At 48.6% G+C, this 17,767-nt stretch overlaps 1 protein-coding gene across 3 annotated transcripts in view; it reads right to left on the bottom strand.

Moving 5' to 3' along the window:
- KANK1 (KN motif and ankyrin repeat domains 1) overlaps positions 1–17,525 on the bottom strand; it is a 123,599-nt gene extending 106,074 nt beyond the window's left edge. For all 3 annotated transcript variants that reach the window (XM_088658972.1, XM_088658971.1, XM_035097480.3), the window contains exon 1: positions 15,963–17,525. The gene's annotated coding sequence lies outside the window, so the exon portion shown is untranslated. The remainder of the gene's footprint in view (positions 1–15,962) is intronic.
- Positions 17,526–17,767: the final 242 nt, after the last annotated feature.

Genomic DNA, 17,767 nt, shown 5'->3' with positions numbered 1-17,767 from the left:
AATGCATGAATGTTAAAGAATGGATCAAAACTATGTGGAAAAGCACAAGGCTGAAGTCCTCTGTGGCCTGTAGCTGCCTTTGCACGAATCAAAGAATGCTAAGCTCTCAGCTTCTGAATGGAATTCCTTTCCTTTTACCGTTGTTGTTCTTCAGAGAAATACCTAACACTTTCCTTGCATGGCGCCTTGGGGCTTGTAGAAATAGTCTGTATTCCAGTGCAAGCCTAGGCAATGTCCTATTAACATCTGCCATACACTGGAGCTGCAGAAGCACCGGTCTGAGTAGTTACACCCTCAGTCCTTGTTTGAGAACATCACTCGCTTGTGGAAAGTGGCGGAGACACAAGCCAAAACAGGTGGTACCACGATGGCACAAGCAAGTTCTCAGGTTAAGACTTCTCAGCGCCATAAATGTCTTATGAATGGCAATTAAGTTTAATGGGAAACACAAACATTTCCCACCTTGCACGTTCAACCTCCCTACACCCTCAAGTTAATTGCTGGCGTGTATCATCCAAGCCTTAGAAGCCACTCCTTGCTCTCCACTGTTGCAGAGTTCCCACCAGAAATTTACCCTGGGCATCCTGAGGAAAATATTTCCCACCCTCCCAGATTCAAGTGCAACATTCTTCACAACTTTTTCTCGTTTATGGGACTCTCTTAGGAAGGTCAAATTTCATGGGGTGATTTGTCTAGACCACTGGTGGCCAAACTCGGCCCCTCCAGATGTTTTGGGACTACAATTCCCATCATCCCTGACCATTGGTCCTGTTAGCTAGGGATGATGGGAGTTGTAGTCCCAAAACAGCTGGAGGGCCAAGTTTGTCCACCACTGGTCTAGAACCTTCTGCTTGTCCTGAATTTAACAGCAACCCCCCCCCCAAAAAAACACCCTTTGTATTGAAATAGCAGCTTTTAAAAGTAAACCTCAAAGGCTGCATTCACAACCCATTTAGCATTCAACTGGTTTACTGTGATGGTGGAACAGGCACCCAGTTCATTTGTTCCCCTTATTAGATTGGGAGCGGCCGCCAAGGCCATATAACACTGGTCTTGAAAGACCTACACTGGCTCCCAGTATGTTTCCGAGCACAATTCAAAGTGTTGGTGGCTGACCTTTAAAGTCCTAAACGCCCTTGGCCCAGTATACCTGAAGGAACATCTCCATCCCCATAGTTCTGCCCAGACACTGAGGTCCAGCTCTGAGGGCTTTCTGGCGGTTCCCTCCCTGCGACAAACGAGGTTACAGGGAACCAGGCAGAGGGCCTTCTCAGTACTGGCACCCGCCCTGTGGAACGCCCTCCCTTCAGGTGTCAAGGAAATAGACAACTATCTGACTTTTAGAAAACATCTGAAGGCCGCCCTGTACAGTACAGGGAAGTTTTTAAAGTTTGAGGTTTTACCATTTTTTATGTGGAGAACCCAGCTTGGTGTATATCATCATCATCAGGGCCGTCTTACCCATAGGTGCTAGGGGTGTGGGGCACCCGGGCGCTGGGCTCTCAGGGGCGCCAGGCTGAGAGTCCGAGGCCCAAGAGTTGAGTCCGGGGAAGAGCCCGTCTGTCAGTCGGAGCGCCGCGGCAGGCTCTTCTGCTGCGGGTGGCTCTGCGCCGCAAGTTCAGGGGCGACAGAGTCAGCGAGATGCTGAGGCGGCCAGCCGGCTCCACCCTCCTGTGGACAAACCACCCTGTGCGCCTGGGACTGGGCAACCTGGGGGGAGGGGCGCCAGGTGGATCTTTGCACCCCAGTCCCACATATGCTTAAGACAGCCCTGATCATCATCATTAAGCAGGAACAACAAACCACTATCCCTGGCTTAGCATTACGTAGAAACTATGTCCGTTCCATACAAACCATGACTGCCTTGATGATCATAAGATTGCAATATGTATATACACTGATGAAGGATGCATTTGTAAACGGGTGAAGTTGGAAGTGGGTGCTTTATGCTAGCTACTCCATCTGCTTTTGCTTGTAAGCATTTGATGCTGAATACACTACTATTCACATAAACTGAATTTCCAAATCAGCCTTTTCATGCAAGTGTGTGTGTGTGTGTGTTTCTTGCTTTAGCCTACACTACGTGCCCGCCTTGTTTTTTCTGCAAAATGTTAGCTGAGATTCCTGCATTGCAGGGGGTTAGACTAGATGACCCATAGGGTCCCTTCCAGCTCTATGATTCTAAGTTTCCTCAAAGCAGTTTGGACAAAGCAATAGTAGTGTAACATAAGCTGCAGAAGTTGCTGAATTGGAACTCATTACCAAGCTTAAAACCATGGAGCCCCCTGGGATGAACAAAGACATTGGATTCTTATCTCATTATGCATGATCAAGCTTTCTTTAGCGCCTCAGCCCTTGCTTTTCCCCCGCAGGACCAATTGCAGTCATCAGCAGTCATTAACAGCCATCTACAGGTTTACCACTCCCATCAGCCCATCACCCATTCCCACCCACCCCACCCTCTGTATATACATAAGGGACTGACTTCTGTTTCAAGTGTATCTGAAGAAGTGTGCATGCACACGAAAGCTCATACCAAAATAAAAACTTAGTTGGTCTTTAAGGTGCTACTGAAGGAATTTTTTTATAAGCTGCATTTATTTGACAAGTTAACTAAGTATGCCCCCATTTATGGAAACAGTATTCCATTAAAGGAATCACATAAGCTTGTGTCCTACATATTCTTGTAATCAATAAGCATTAATAATATTTGTTAAAAACAGTACCGACATCTGGACGGCTTTGAACCAGGCCTTTATCCCACAGTTACCAGGGTTATTAGTGAGTTAAAAGTGCTATGCATTTTAGTGATATGAAATGGTATTAGCAGTACAGACTTAGGAAGTTGGTTTAGCTAATAATATACATAAGGAAATACAGTGGTACCTCGGGTTGTGGACCTGATCCGTTCCAGGGTGCCATTCCCACCCCAAAAAGTCCACAACCCGACTGGCACTTTTGCGCATGTGTGAAAGCGCAAGAGAGAGCTTCTGTGCATGCGCAAAGCACTCAGAACGCTTCTGCGCATGTGCGCATGGCAAAACCTGGAAGTAAACACTTTCAGGTCCGCCGCGTTCATAACCTGGAAAAACGCAACCCGCAGTGGATGCAACATGAGGCATGACTGTACCTCTTTTCTTTCTATAAGCAAATGCAATAAAATTTAAACAAAATTATTTGCATCTATAACACAGGAAGAAGGCAAGCATAGGAGGAGGAATAAGGTAAAGGTAAAGGCACCCCTGATCATTAGGTCCAGTCACAGACAACTCTGGGGTTGCGGTGCTTATCTTGCTTTACTGGCCGAGGGAGCCGGTGTTTGTCCCCAGACAGCTTCCGGGTCATGTGGCCAGCATGACTAAGCTGCTTCTGGCGAACCGGAGCAGCACATGGAAACGCCGTTTACCTTCCCGCTGGAGCGGTACCTATTTATCTACTTGCACTTTGACGTGCTTTCGAACTGCTAGGTTGGCAGGAGCAGGGACCGAGCAACGGGAGATTACCTCATTGCAGGGATTCGAACTGCTGACCTTCTGATCGGCAAGCCCCAGGCTCTGTGGTTTAGACCAGTGGTCCTCAACCCCCGGGCCACGGACCGGTACCGGTCCGTGGATCAATTGGTACCGGGCCGCCCAAGGAACATTTAAATACAATTAAATTAAAATTATTAAATCAAAACAATCTAAATAAAATATAAACAATCAACGTCCCCCTCTGCGGGCCGCGGTAAAATTATCAAACGCTGACTGGTCCGCGGCGATAAAAAGGTTGGGGAGCACTGGTTTAGACCACAGCGCCACCCGTGTCCCTAGAAGGAGTAGTAGAAGACTCTTAATCTCAGGTTTGTGGGTTTGTGTCCAACATTGGGCAAAAGCCCCATCGCAGGCGGTCCCTTCCAGCTCTCTGATTCTATGATTTGTTGGGTGTCTAAATTACGATAGCTTCCAAATCATTTATTTTGATAAACCCCTGCCCCATCTACCATTATGACTACCAACACGTGCATTGCTCTGTTCACTTTCTTCCAGAGGACTCGAAGGGGACTTAAAAGTGTAAATAATCATATGAAGAAAGTCCACCCCCCTCGAATGGTGCTTTAATTTTTTTACTTCTTAAATAATCCATCCGTCTCCTGCCATTGCATGCTTCACCTCCTCCCTCGAGCACAAGCCTGATGAGCCCTATGGGCACCATATGAAATTAGACACGTCAGATTTGTGCAAAAGACAGAGATCATTCATGTGTCAAGATCTCTGACGGGCCTCGTAAATATGTCAGACAATATTTACATCCAGGCCAAACTTGTGGTTTGGCAAAATGGTTAATTCTCCCCACCAGGGCTTTGATCTCCTGACAAATCATTTCCTGATGCAAGTTTAAACAACAGCCAAGGACTTTGGACACCGACCAGCTGTCACGGTTGCCCTGGGAATTGGCACCAGGCGGCCGAAGGGAAAACAGAAAGTGAAGCGAGACTGAGTCCCCTCACACCTTGCAAGCAGGACGGCCAAAACGGGAGCAAACCATTTGTTTCTTTCCAAAAACGGAATCTCTCTGCATCCTTCTGATGGTGATATGGGATACGGTTTTCAGAGGAAACTGGTTAATCTTTTCTCCTCCAAGAAAAGAGTTAAAGGACCCCTGGACGGTTAAGTCCAGTCAAAGGAGACTATGGGGTGTGCCACCCATCTCGCTTTCAGGCCAAGGGAGCCGGCGTTTGTCCACATACAGCTTTCCAGGTCATGTGGCCAGCAGGACTAAACCGCTTCTGGCACAACAGAACACCATGACGGAAACCAGAGCGCACGGAAACACTGTTTACCTTCCTGCCACAGCAGTACCTATTTATCTACTTGTCCTGGGATGCTTTTGATCTGCTAGGTTGGCAGGAGCTGAGACAGCAACGGGAGCTCACCCCATAAAGGGGATTCAAACCGCCAACCTTCTGATCAGCAAACCCAAGGATCTCAGTGGTTTAGACCACAGCGCCACCCGCCTGCTCAGAAATGTTTACAATAACTCAACAACAACAACAATGTATTATTTATACCACAACCATCTGGCTGGGTTTCCCAAGCCACTCCGGGAGGCTTAGAACACTTTAAAAATTATCATTTGCCGTTGCATATTGTAACTAATCTGTGCCCTTCTTTTCTCAACTTTATTCTCTAAGCAACTTTTACTGCTGAACTTACTCCAAACCCGCTAGCATTCTAACCTATTCACAATTAAAAAAATTTTTAAAAAATAATAATAATCTACAAACATTTTCCACTCCTTGAAAACGGTTCCATTTTGTTCTCTGGTTTTACTAGTTGGAACTTGTTAATTTCAACTGCCACTCCTCTTTCATGGGTACGCCAGTTTGGGGGCATTTAATGATCTCACTGCAGCACTCGCAGACATAAACACATTAATAATAATAATAATATGAATTTATATACCACTCTATACCCGAAGGTCTCAGAGTGCTTCACAGAACAAAATCAAAACATAAAACCACAAGATTTGCTCTTTGAGTTACCACCAGGTAAAGTTGCCGTCTGAAATCCTTCAAAGAACTACCTGTTCCTTATAACAGGGGTCCCCAAACTAAGGCCCGGGGGCCGGATGCGGCCCGCACGAGACAATTGTGTGGCCCCCACCGACCACTCTTACCGGCGTGCCGCAGTGCGGTTGCCCATCTCCGGGTCAGCACAGCGCCAGAAATAGCTTGTGCGCATGCACAGAAGCTATTTCCGGTGCTGCGCCAACCCAGAAGTGCACCAGAAATGATGTCTGCGCATGCGCAGAAGCCATTTCCAGAGCCACCCCGCACCAGAAAAAGCGAGTGCGTGCGCGTATGGGAGCGCGTTCCCCTGCCCTCTGGCCCGCCGCGCGGCCAGCGCTGGAGGAACCGGCCCAAAGCCGGGTAGGTTTGGGGACCCCTGCCTTATAACATATAGAAGCTCAGGGAAATATGAAGAGCTTAAATCAGTGGTTCCCAACCTTTTTTTTTGGCCATGCCCCACCTAAGCATCTCTAAGATCCTGATGAACCTCCCCACCGGGACATATAATTCTTATTATTCAAAAAATAAACTCCTATTCATGTGGAGGAAGCCTGGAAGGCTGTTCACTGTTAATAACTCATTCTCGAATTGCCTCCCTTGAAAATCAAATTGCCCCCTATGGGGCATATGCCCCACGCTGGGAACCACGGGCTTAAACAGACACAGTAAAAGGACATAAAGAATATATGGGGAAGGGGCCAAGAGGAAAAGGAAGTGCGGTCTCCTTCTCCTCCTCTCCTTCCCTGGACCCCCTTCTCTCTCACACCAGAGAGGAATGAAAGCTGTTTCCCTTCCCTTCCCCTTGTAGCAGCCACTGTTTTGATATTCATAATTTAGAAGCTGAGAGCCGGTGCAGAAGAAAAAGGTAAGAAACTGCTCTTAACAGCATCACAGCTATTCTGGCAGGTAACAAAGAAAGCAGCCTTCGCAGTCATCATCCCCCCCCAATGACCATCCCCACTTGAGCCTATGGTTTGGGAGGATGGGACTGCCGCTCAAGGTTTCTTGGAGGGGTGGGTGGGGTGTTAAAAGGCAAAGTTGGAAGACTTTTAATTAACACCAATAGAAGGATCCGTGAGCTTTGCAGGAGCAAAGCCTCTGTTCACGGTATTCTCCTAAACTCCCCTTATTGTGGGTGGCAGAAAACAACATTCCTCACTCCCACAAGCGCTGTCTTTGTTTGCATATAGCCATTTCTAATTAAAGAAGACTTTTTTTTTTTTGCAACTCCAGCGCAAACACTTCTGTGGATATCGCGTCAGTTATAGAAGAAAGCAAAAGGCCAAACAGGTATATTCAGAGGAGAGGAGAGGAGAGGCCGGTAAAAGACCCTAGGAGATATTAGAATAAATCTTGCCTAAGGGCACTCAATCTCTCATAGTTACCAGGCCCGGCTCTAGGTGCAGTCCTGGTGGCGCGGGGCGCCAGGGCGCCGGACCGGCAGGGGGGGTGCTGCATGGCGAAGCCGCGCGGAAGTTGTGCTGTGTGCGGCGGGGGCGCCGGAGCGATCTCCGCGCCTCAGCGCCAGGGTGCCCGACCTGCTCGAGACGGCCCTGATAGTTACACACTTTTAATAAAGTGTGATGCCTTAAGCATGGACCATAGTTACTAGATAGGGATACGGGTGGCACTGGGGTCTAAACCACTGAGCCTCTTGAGCTTGCTGATCAGAAGGTCGGCGGTTCGAATCCCCGTGACGGGGTGAGCTCCCGTTGCTCCGTCCCAGCTTCTGCCAACCTAACAGTTTGACAACACGCCAGTGCAAGTAGATAAATAGGTACCACTGTGGCGGGAAATTAAATGCCATTTCTGTGCACTCTGGTTTTCGCCACGGTGTTCTGTTGCCCCAGAAGCAGTTTAGTCCTGCAGGCCACATGACCTGGAAAGCTTTCTGCGGACAAACGCCGACTCCCTCGGCCTGAAAGCGAGATGAGTGCCGCAACCCCATAGTCAAATTCAACTGGACTAACCATCTAGGGGTCCTTTAACTTTACCTTACCTAGTTACTAGATAATGCCTTCAAGAGCTCAAGCATGCTAAGTTGATACTAAGAAAAACCATTTAACTGTTCCCCCACCCTCACCATGCCGATTTATGACACAGTAAGAAACCTGGAGAGAAGGTTCAGTTGATCCGTCCACTTGATCTTCTCAACTGTGAAAATCTATGCAACTAGCAAACATATGCTGCGTACGGATAGCTATAGTTGCGTCCATGGTGAAAGAGGAGCTGCTTGCCCTGCAAGCGCTACTGTGGTACTTCCAATGACCTAGCATTTTATTTACAGAATATTCAGGATTTATTAAATGTATATACATTCAATCAAAGAGCACAGGGGGGATTGCAGCATGAAAATGCAAAATGCAAACACAAACTATTTAACACAAAACCGTAAGAGACAACCCTACCTCCAACAAACACAATTTAAAAGGCCATGCATTGTTTAATCCGCCCAAGGTCTGGTTATAGAGGAACGTTTTTGCCTGAAGATGAAGGTGCCAGGCAAGGCTTCCCAGGGACAGCATGGCACCAAAGGGGAGCCACTGCAGGTGAAAAAAATCCTATTCTTGGGTTGCCACCCTCCGGACTTTGTTCTGCTTCTTGTTATTTTCAGTACTGATGGTCAAGTAGACAACGGAGGCCTGAATATTGAGCCATGAATCCCCCCCTCCAAAAATGTGTTAACAATAAGTTGCTGGTGAAAACCAGCTAAACCGTCCCAGCAGTCAGGAGTACAATAGGAGCTTTGGAGGTAGAGGGAGAATGGACACAGCAGCTGAGCCAGGTTTTAAGGGAACTGGGCCAGGAAGATGGTTCAGGAAATTTGGCCTGAGAGCAGAACCACTTAGCAGCTGACAGCCAGCCACCTCTCGGGGCCTTAGAAATGGCCCTCTTGCAAATGTGAGAACCCAATGATGGCAGCTCCCTAATGGGACGTCCCTCCCGAAAAGCACTTGGCTTCCCCATGGTGGCTTCATTTGGGCACAAGGTGAAAAAACCCCTTTCGTTTTCTCAGACCTTTGCAATGAAAGCAACTTTCCATATTCAACGGCTACTAGCCACAAAGGCTGTTTTTCTACACTCCCCCCCCCCACTGTCGGAGGCAGTAAGCTTTGGAAGACAGCGGTACCTCGGGTTTTCAAACACCCTGGACGTCGAACGTTTCCGTTTTCGAGCACCGAAAACCCAGAACTGCTTTGGTTTCCGAACGCTTTTCGGAAGGCGAACGCGCCACGTGGCTTCCGTATTGAGTTTTCCACAAGGAAATGCTTCCAGAAGTAAAGGCTCCGGTTCTCGAATGTTCCGGAAGTCGAACGGATTGCGTTCGAAAGCCGAGGTACCACCAAGTGTGAGGAACCACAATAGGACTGATGTGATTTGGAGCCACATCCCTGGCTTGCTACTTTTCATCTCAGAAAATAAAGGCATAAAGTGGGAAGGGGGGAGCCGTGGCCCTGGGTGCAAAATTCTTGGAGGACGCAACCAAGTTCCTCCATGCAGGCACTGGCTTCCATGGGGATCCCTATCCCGCCCTAGCAATCCCAGGCTCGTGGATAGAGGGAGGTGGGCAAAGAGTGACTTCAGCCCAGCCTGGCCCTGTGCTCCTCTCTGTGGGCCTCGGGGGGGGGGGTCATCCGCCAAGGGCCGCGTTGGCCAGCCAGGATTCCCCCTGCATGAAAAGGCAGGGGGATTAGTGCAGCCCCGCTTGGTGAGGGGGGCACTCTGGAGGCATCAGCTGCTTACCTGCCCTGGGCACCGGCAACCCATGCTACGCCACTAGGTGCACCCCTTCCCTCAAGTGCACCTCCTTTTTATTACAGCCTTTGTTGGGTCAGAAGACGTAGTTGAGTACAGAGACTTCCACAAGCCAGAAAGGTAAAAGAGCTTCCTAGTGCTTTCTAGACGCAATGCTATTTCCGAGATTGATGTGCGGGGAGGGGCGAGAATCCTCTCGACTTCTACCGGTTAGGCTGATTTTCTCTGGGTCTTTGTTTAAAGAGCTAATTGCTGGTGGTTTTCAAATGCAACTCCATCACAGACAGAGAAGCAAAGGCTCGGCTGTTTTCAACGGAGATAAATACACTTTGCCAAGTGGAACCTCAATCCTGAATGGCTACCAAGGGAACGCTCACAGGTAGGGCTTGAGATGAGAGCAGTAAGGACAAGACCTGGAATGTATGACGAGTCAAAATGCCGTGACTGTTTTGCTTAATTAGCTGCCTAACATTTACAATTTGCACATCATTTTCATGGACACACCACAAACAGCAAGCCAGTTTGGCAACATACTGCACTTGGTTTGCAGTGCACTCTGCAACATGATGGACTGGGGGGGAAAGTTCCATGTCAAAAGTTGGAACTTGTTCATATCCTGCTTAGTTTTTCTATTATTCCATCTAAGAAAAATATACACCCAGCCCAATGTTTGTTCTTTATTGGAAAGTACATGCAAGAGTGATTAACTGATAAGGTGCTGAAATAACAAAGAGATTTTGAAAACGACACACTTTCCTGGACCTTACATGACAGCTTCAGAAGGCACTGTGTTTCTCCACCCAACCTTTAAAAAAATATGAGCAAGTGCAAATGGTTCATATTGAAGTACTGTATGTGTGCAAGCTCTCGTTAAATGCCTCTACTTAATTCCATTAACTAAATTACTAAAGTCCAGCGAGTGGTGCAGGCAGTATAAATTTACAACAGTGATTGTGCTTCTATAAAACCCCACAGTATGGAGGGCTGCCCGTTTCTGACAGCTCCACCTACCCTATAAGCAGGGGGGGGGGAGCAAAAAGAAAGAGGGGAAAATGCTTGCATCAGTTACTAAGCAAGTCCTTCATTAGAGAGTTTTCATTTCACTTCCTACATCTATTATTTAAGACAGGCCATACATACCCTGCAAGAAGGGAAAGGCCAATAGGTAAGAGTTTAGGAAGCAGAAAGGCATACAGTATATTCCTGCGTATAAGACTACTTTTTAACCCAGGAAAATCTTTTCAAAAGTCGGGAGTCGTCTTATACGCTGGGTCGTTTTATTAATACGGCGAGTATATCCCAAACTCTATATTTTAATTGGAAAAGTTGGGGGTCGTCTTATATGCCCAGTCGTCTTATACGCCGGAATATACGGTAGTTTGATTCAGAGGGCATTCGTAAATACAACACAGAGGCACATCTTCCGTTTCCACCAAGAGCAAAAATATCTGAACTGATCCTGCAATGCCAAGTTTACAGCAGCGCTCTAGGCGTTAAGAGAAACAATATTTCCAGCTTTAAGAGCAATTAGGTATGTTTATACAGGCGCAACAGGGGGGGGGGGAGATCGTGAATACCCAGCAACTCCTCTTAATTATTACTATCGTTGTGGTTATTTGTCATGCCAAAACTTTGTGGCCAAAGGAGTAATAATCATGGCTATGGGTCAATATTGAAAAGCTCTTACATATTCCAAGGAAGAGTGTTGTTGTTTTTTTTAATTTGCATACCCAAGTTCGACAGTATGCAAAGATCTCATACTTTCCTTCATGCCAACTGCTGACAAAGACACACACACATCCTTTGTTTTCCATTTTGACCAAGCCATCTAGCTGTCATAAGATGGAGATGTGGAAGGAATTAAGTCAATTCTTCTATTCGCATCAATTTAAAAAACTAGCTTCTGCTTCTTAGGTATACCATACCCTCCAACATTTCTCCAGTGAAAATAGGAACATCCTATTCTATAATAATAATAATATTTTATTTATTTATACCCGACTGGCCTTCAGATGGCTCAGGGGTTGCATAACACCATACCCTCCAACATTTCTCTGATGAAAAGAGAGAGTGCAAAACCTCAATGAGCGCCTCTTCCCATATGAACCTACCCGGACCCTCTGAGGCCCTCCTTCAGAGAGGTCCGGAGGGTGGCAACACGAGAACAGGGCCTTCTCTGCAGTGGCTCCCTGTCTGTGGAATGCTCTCCCCAGGCAAGTTCACCTGGCACCTTCATTATACACCTTTAGATGGCTGCCAAAAATGTTCCTGTTGGGCTGATTGACATCCAATGCCCTTTTAAAATGTGTTGGAGGTGGAGGTTATTGGGTCTATTTTGATGGTGCATTTTGTGGTTTTGTGGTTTTATCTTTTGAAGACCTGCGCGTATAAGGCGGTATACAAATTTTAAAAATAAATAAATAAACAATACAGTGGTACCTCGGTTTTCGAACATACTCCGTTCCGGAAGACCGTTCGAGTTCTGAAACGTTCAAAAACCGAAAACTCAATACGGAAGACTCAAAACGTACGGAAAACTCAAACAGGAAGCTGCCTAAGAAATTTTACTTCCAAGGCACGTTCGAAAACAGAAGCATTCCGGGTTTACGGTGTTCGAGTTCCGAAAGGTCCGTCGACGGAGACGTTCAAAACCTGAGGAACCCCTGTAGTTCTGCAGGCATTTCTAGGATATACGAGTGGAGTGACGTCACACACTTCTGTCTGTTATTACTGGCAAAGTGCAGGGATCCCCCTCAGGTCTGGAGGGAAAAGCCAGCACAAACCCCTGGAAAGGGCAGGGACAAGTCTGAAGCAGACAAAGAAGACGACATTCACAGCCCATAGGGAAGAGGCTGCCCGTCCATTATCAGAGGGGCTGGAAACTGCAGGGACGAAGACTGCGGGGGCACTCGGGACTAACTTCATCATCACCATCATTTTATTTGTATGCCGCCTTTCCATAGTTTAAACCATGAGTAGGCAAACTAAGGTCTGGGGGCCGGATCCAGCCCAATCGCCTTCTAAATCCGGCCCACGGACAGTCCTGGAATCAGCCTGTTTTTACATGAGTAGAATGTGTGCTTTTATTTAAAATGCATCTCTGGGTTATTTGTGGGGCATAGGAATTCATTCATTTTTCACCCCAAAATATAGTCCGCCCCCCCCACAATGTCTGAGGGACACTGGACCGGCCCCCTGCTGAAAAAGTTTGCTGACCCCTGGTTTAAACTATGCTCAAGGCAGCTTACAACATGACAAGATTTACAATTACAAACATAACAGATGTCATAAACAATAAATAAAACTCATCGAGAAGTACACAACCACATGGAAACAATTTCCACGTAAATCATAAGATCTAAAACTAAGAATGCAACAATAACATAAATAACAGCAACAGCTCTCTCAAACCCCCCCCCCGTCAACAATACTCCAGCCCAAGAATCTGTTCAACAGCTTCAGCTTTTGTAGCTGGAGTCAGTCCGCACTTCACTCTCCCAGGCCAGATGGGAAAGGACCAAGCAAGGCAGGGCACAGGTCTTCCAGGGCTCACGGCCCAGATGGTCTCATTTAAAACAACACAGATAAAAATTAAAAACAATTTAAAAGCAGCTGCAACTTTCAGGCACCTGGTCGGCCACTGTGAGGCCGGAATGCTAGACCAGAAGAGCCATTGGCTCTGATCAGGCAAGCTCTCCTCATGTCCTTATATACCAGCTCCTGACCAGTGTTAGAAATTAGCCAGAAGCCAGGCGCATTTTCATAGAATCAGAGTTGGAAGAGACCACAAGGGCCATCCAGTCCAACCCCCTGCCAAGCAGGAAACACCATCAAAGCATTCTTGACATTTTGCTACTGGAGTGAGCGGATCCAATTGTGACTATGTGGAGATTTGTGGGCGCCGGGTTGGCAACCACAGTTTAAAAACCTCTGCCTTAGTCCAAAGTTAATACCATGCCCACTGTGTTTCTCCTTCTTGCATGCTGGGACAACTGAATTGTTTGAAGAGCAAGTCAAGCCATGTAGTTGAGATCATAAAATCATAGATCTTTGGAAGGCACCCCAGGGATCATCTAGTCCAACCCCCCTGATGAATAGGGGGTGACCTAACCCAGATTTAAGGTCCCATTGCACCTGAATATATCTGAGTTTCTGACACTGCACCTGACCTAAAAGAACACCGACATGTGCAGGTATGCGGCAGAATATAGGTCTTATATACTTTTAAGAAGCTCCTGGTTTTTATCAGGAGCTCTTACAGGGAAGAAATGGGAGCGTGAGCAACCAAAAATCAGGTAATTGGCGCCATAATTAGGTCCGCAGGTGGCACAGCAAGGAACAGGCAAAGCTGCCTGGTGGGGGTCTCCTTTCTGCCAGCCCTCCTGCATCTCCCCCTCAAGTATGCACTCAGTATCTCTCTCCTGGAAAGGGGTGCAATTGCCACATTATATATATCCACAGAGGTAAGCAGAGGACTGCTTTCAGAAGACCTGACTTTCAGAAGACATCTGTAGGCAGTCCTGTTCAGGGAAGATTTTAATGTTTGGTGTCATGTTGTGTTTTGATTCGTCGGAAGCCGCCCAGAGTGGCTGGGGGAACCCGGTCAGATGGGCAGCATATAAATATGTTGCTGTTGTTGTTTTCAGGAGGGAAGCAGGATCATAAAAGAATGGACTGTAATCCTGCTGCTAAAGAGTACTGTACCCACTTCAGAAAGGCAACAGCGACTGCAGACAAGCGAAGTTTAAGTGGTAACCATGGAAGTTATCACAGAAGTAGACCAAGAAGTGTTCCCTCCTCAAAGGAAATGAATGAATGGATGCACCCTTATAACAAGCGTAGGCTTAGAAAAGCATTCAGAAATGACCATGTGAAGTTTAAGCCTCGTCTATACACACGCACTAAAACCATTTCATATTCAACTATTAATCCCACTGTTTTGTCCCTACTTCCTAGATCAGGCATCCCCAAACTGTGGCCCTACAACTCCCATGATCCCTAGCTAACAGGACCAGTGGAGTTTGGGGATGCCTGATCTAAGCCAATGCCTTGACCCAGGCACCCCCAAACTGCGGCCCTCCAGATGTTTTGCCCTACAACTCCCATGATCCCTAGCTAACAGGACCAGTGGTTGGGGAAGATGGGCATTGTAGTCCAAAACATCTGGAGGGCCGAAGTTTGGGGATGCCTGTCCTAGATGCAACAATCACCATACCTACGGTAAGGAAGGAAGACTTTTAGCGGTCTGAACTTTTTATCCACATAAATGTTCACATTTACACACACCTATTTGCACAGCAAGGTAAAAACCGCAGGTTTTGATGTGCAGGAGAATACAAGTTTAAATTCAACAGTATTAAAAGCAGCCAGGCTACACGGGGGCGGGGGGGGGGGGAGAGGATTTTCGATTTTCCTACAGGCTCCCAACAGACTGCTTAAGTAATAACACTGAGCAGCAGATCAATAAACTTCCAGCTCTGCATAAAATGCAGCTTCATTAGCTAATTCACGTGCACAGCAGCCAAGAGGGAGGGAAAGAAAGTTGAATTCTTTTTTCTCCCTTCAGCAAAGAGAGAGGGAGGAAGAGAGGGAGAGGGGGGACCCACAATGAAGCGCTGATAGGCACCATCTTTTTCGCCTCCAAAATGTTGTGTTCCCTTCGACCTCCCCCCCCCCCACCTCAAATACCTTTGATGTTTCCAGAACAAAAGCTTCCCTCATTCCTGCTGTTCCAAAGAACGGAGGCAGAGGTGAACCAGCAAAAGGAGGAATGGGGAGGGGAGAGAGAGAGAGAGAGAGAGAGAGAGAGAGAGAGAGAGAGAGAGAGAGAGAGAGAGAGAGAGAGAGAGAGAGAGAGAGAGAGAGAGAGAGAGAGAGAGAAGGGCAGAGGAAAGACAAGCAGCCACCCCTCAGAGCACACCCGCTCCCCCAGGCCCGGGCCATTGCAATGTCAAGTGAAGGGGAGCCCGAAGTTCTTTGCAAAAGAGTAAGAGCGCGGCGGCGCGTTGCTGCAGCTCGAGGCTTTGCAGGCAGAGACTCGCGCAGAGGGAGCCCCTGGCCGCCCCCGCGCAGGAGATAAGGCACCCAAGAGAACGGAAAGGGGGCGTCGGGGGAGAGGAGGCGAGAGGGCGCCAGTCGGCAGGAGGAGAGAGCTGCCCTGCCGCCTCCCCCCTCCATCAAGGTGGAGAGGGAGGGTTGCCGCCACCTGCAAAATGCTAGATCCCGGGTCCCTCTCTGTGCCAAGTTACGGACCCTCTCTCCAGTCCAAGGGTGCGCAATTTTCAACTCCGGGTTGCCAAGCGCAGGCAAGAGTTACAAATGCACGTGCGCGCCGCCCCCCCCCGCGTGCACGTGCGTCCTGTTAGGCTGCAAGAGATCGCTTTGAAGATGCAGCAACAAAAATTCGCCCCCTCCCCACCGCCCCGTCCTGCATTTTGCCTGAACAAAGGTGGCAACCCTAGACGAGGGAAGGAGGAGGGGGGGGTGTTCCCATGCTGCGTTTCCCACGACGGAGTTGCACAAACTTTCCCTTTCGAAAGGAAACACACACACACCCCCACAGCGAAGAGCGAACTTGCATGGGGGCGAAGGCGCAACCGGCCCCCCCTTTCTTGCAAACAAAAAACCCACCTCCGCGGGGGCGAGAAGGACTCACCTCGGGGCTCTTGAACCTGCTGGGAAACAGGAGGAGGGACTCCGGCGCAAGTCCGAGCGCACGCGGGCGGGGAGGCGGGCGAGGGGTCTCCCGGAGGACGGGCCAGGGACCGGCTGCACCGCACAGACGGAGCCCCCCGACCCCGGGAGCTGCGGGGGGAGCAGAAGCCGCCGCCACCTCCGCGACTCGGGACTTTGGCGCTGCAAAAACTCCTCTTGGAAGCAGCTGCAAGCGCACCGGCTGGGAAGCGAGTGCGCCTGCGCGCCGATGCGCCGCCCCCCCCCGCAGAGGGAGGAGCAGCTGGCAGGAGAAATCCCCCGCCCCGTGACGTCACGGATTCCACGGGCGAGGAGGTTCCAGTCACGTGGCCCTTCGCCCGGCTTGGCGCGGGGCAAAGGGGGAGGCAGCGGGGGGGCGGGGGCCACGTCGGGGATCTGGTGCCTTTGCAAGATCGGGGCGGGGGGGGGATGTGGCGAGGAATTGGAAGAAGGAAGGGGGGGAGGCAGCCGGCGAGGAGCTGCGCCTTCTGCTGGGACGAAGAGCTCTGTGGGGCTCGGAAGGCGGCGCTCTCTCTCTCTCTCTCTCTCTCTTGCGCAAAGGTCGCCCCCGGGAAGCGTCCTCGCCTCCTTCCCAGTTGGAACTGGAAAGGATTCTTCGGAGGAAAGCGCGTGCAGCGTGGATGGGACCTAAGAAACGCAGGGAATCAGTGCCGAATTTACCCATAAGCTAAACTTAGGACCCCACTTTCTGTGCAAAAAAAAAAAATTAAAGGGGAAAAAACTGGATGTACATTTCCAAAATAGAAGACAAAAAGCAAATAAAAGAAAACCTACATCCAGCACAGTGTTTTGTGTTGTGTAGGCTCCTATGATGGAAGTCATGGAACCGACTGCTCACCTGCTCCCTCAAATATCACATCTTTGCTCCTTTCTATTATAGGCTGCCTACATTCTGCATTCCCATTCTGATGTTGGGAAAGATTGAGGGCACAAGGAGAAGGGGACGACAGAGGACGAGATGGTTGGACAGTGTTCTCGAAGCTACGAACATGAGTTTGACCAAACTGCGGGAGGCAGTGCAAGACAGGAGTGCCTGGCGTGCTCTGGTCCATGGGGTCACGAAGAGTCGGACACGACTAAACGACAACAACATTCTGCATGGACTGGTGGCATGGCAACATGTGCAAATGGCTTTAGGTACCTATGAGGTCCATAAATTGCCATATAGCATCTATTCAACACAAAAAACAGCGAGAATTTGTTGTTGACAAAGGACAGCTGGACATAGAAAGGGTCCCATTACCTTCAGTAGCTGAGGGCCACATCAAACCTAAATCCGGCCCTGTGTGGATGGGACCTAAGAAATGCAGGGAATGCAAATCTGAATCATATTGGGGGGCAGGGGCGGGAATTGGAATATTTCGATGAGGGCAGCCTTGCATGCAAAGCCTGCATCCTTGAGATGAGCAAGAAGTTCCCAATAATCTGCCTTGTGGAGGCATCTCCAGTCTCTGAAGAAAATTATTTTCAGCATTCTACACCAATGAATTAAATTCTATTAAATACGGCATCAAAGTTTGTTTGTGTGTGTGTTTGTGCAGTACGCACACACTTTGAAGCAACGTACATACATGGGTGGAGCCAGGATTTAGTTTTGGGGGGGCAGACGTTATGTTGGGGGTCAGAACCAAGTTATCTGCAATGCGATTGGTTAGCTAGTTAAGTGTTTTTATTTATTTGTACTTGATTTAGCGAGGTAGCTGCCTCCCCCTGGCTGTGCTTATGCATATATACAAAAACACACTC

This window comes from Zootoca vivipara, chromosome 15 (genome assembly GCF_965207765.1).
Source record: "Zootoca vivipara chromosome 15, rZooViv2.hap1.1, whole genome shotgun sequence".
NCBI lineage: Eukaryota > Metazoa > Chordata > Lepidosauria > Squamata > Lacertidae > Zootoca > Zootoca vivipara.
This window is presented reverse-complemented; position numbering and strand designations above follow the sequence as displayed.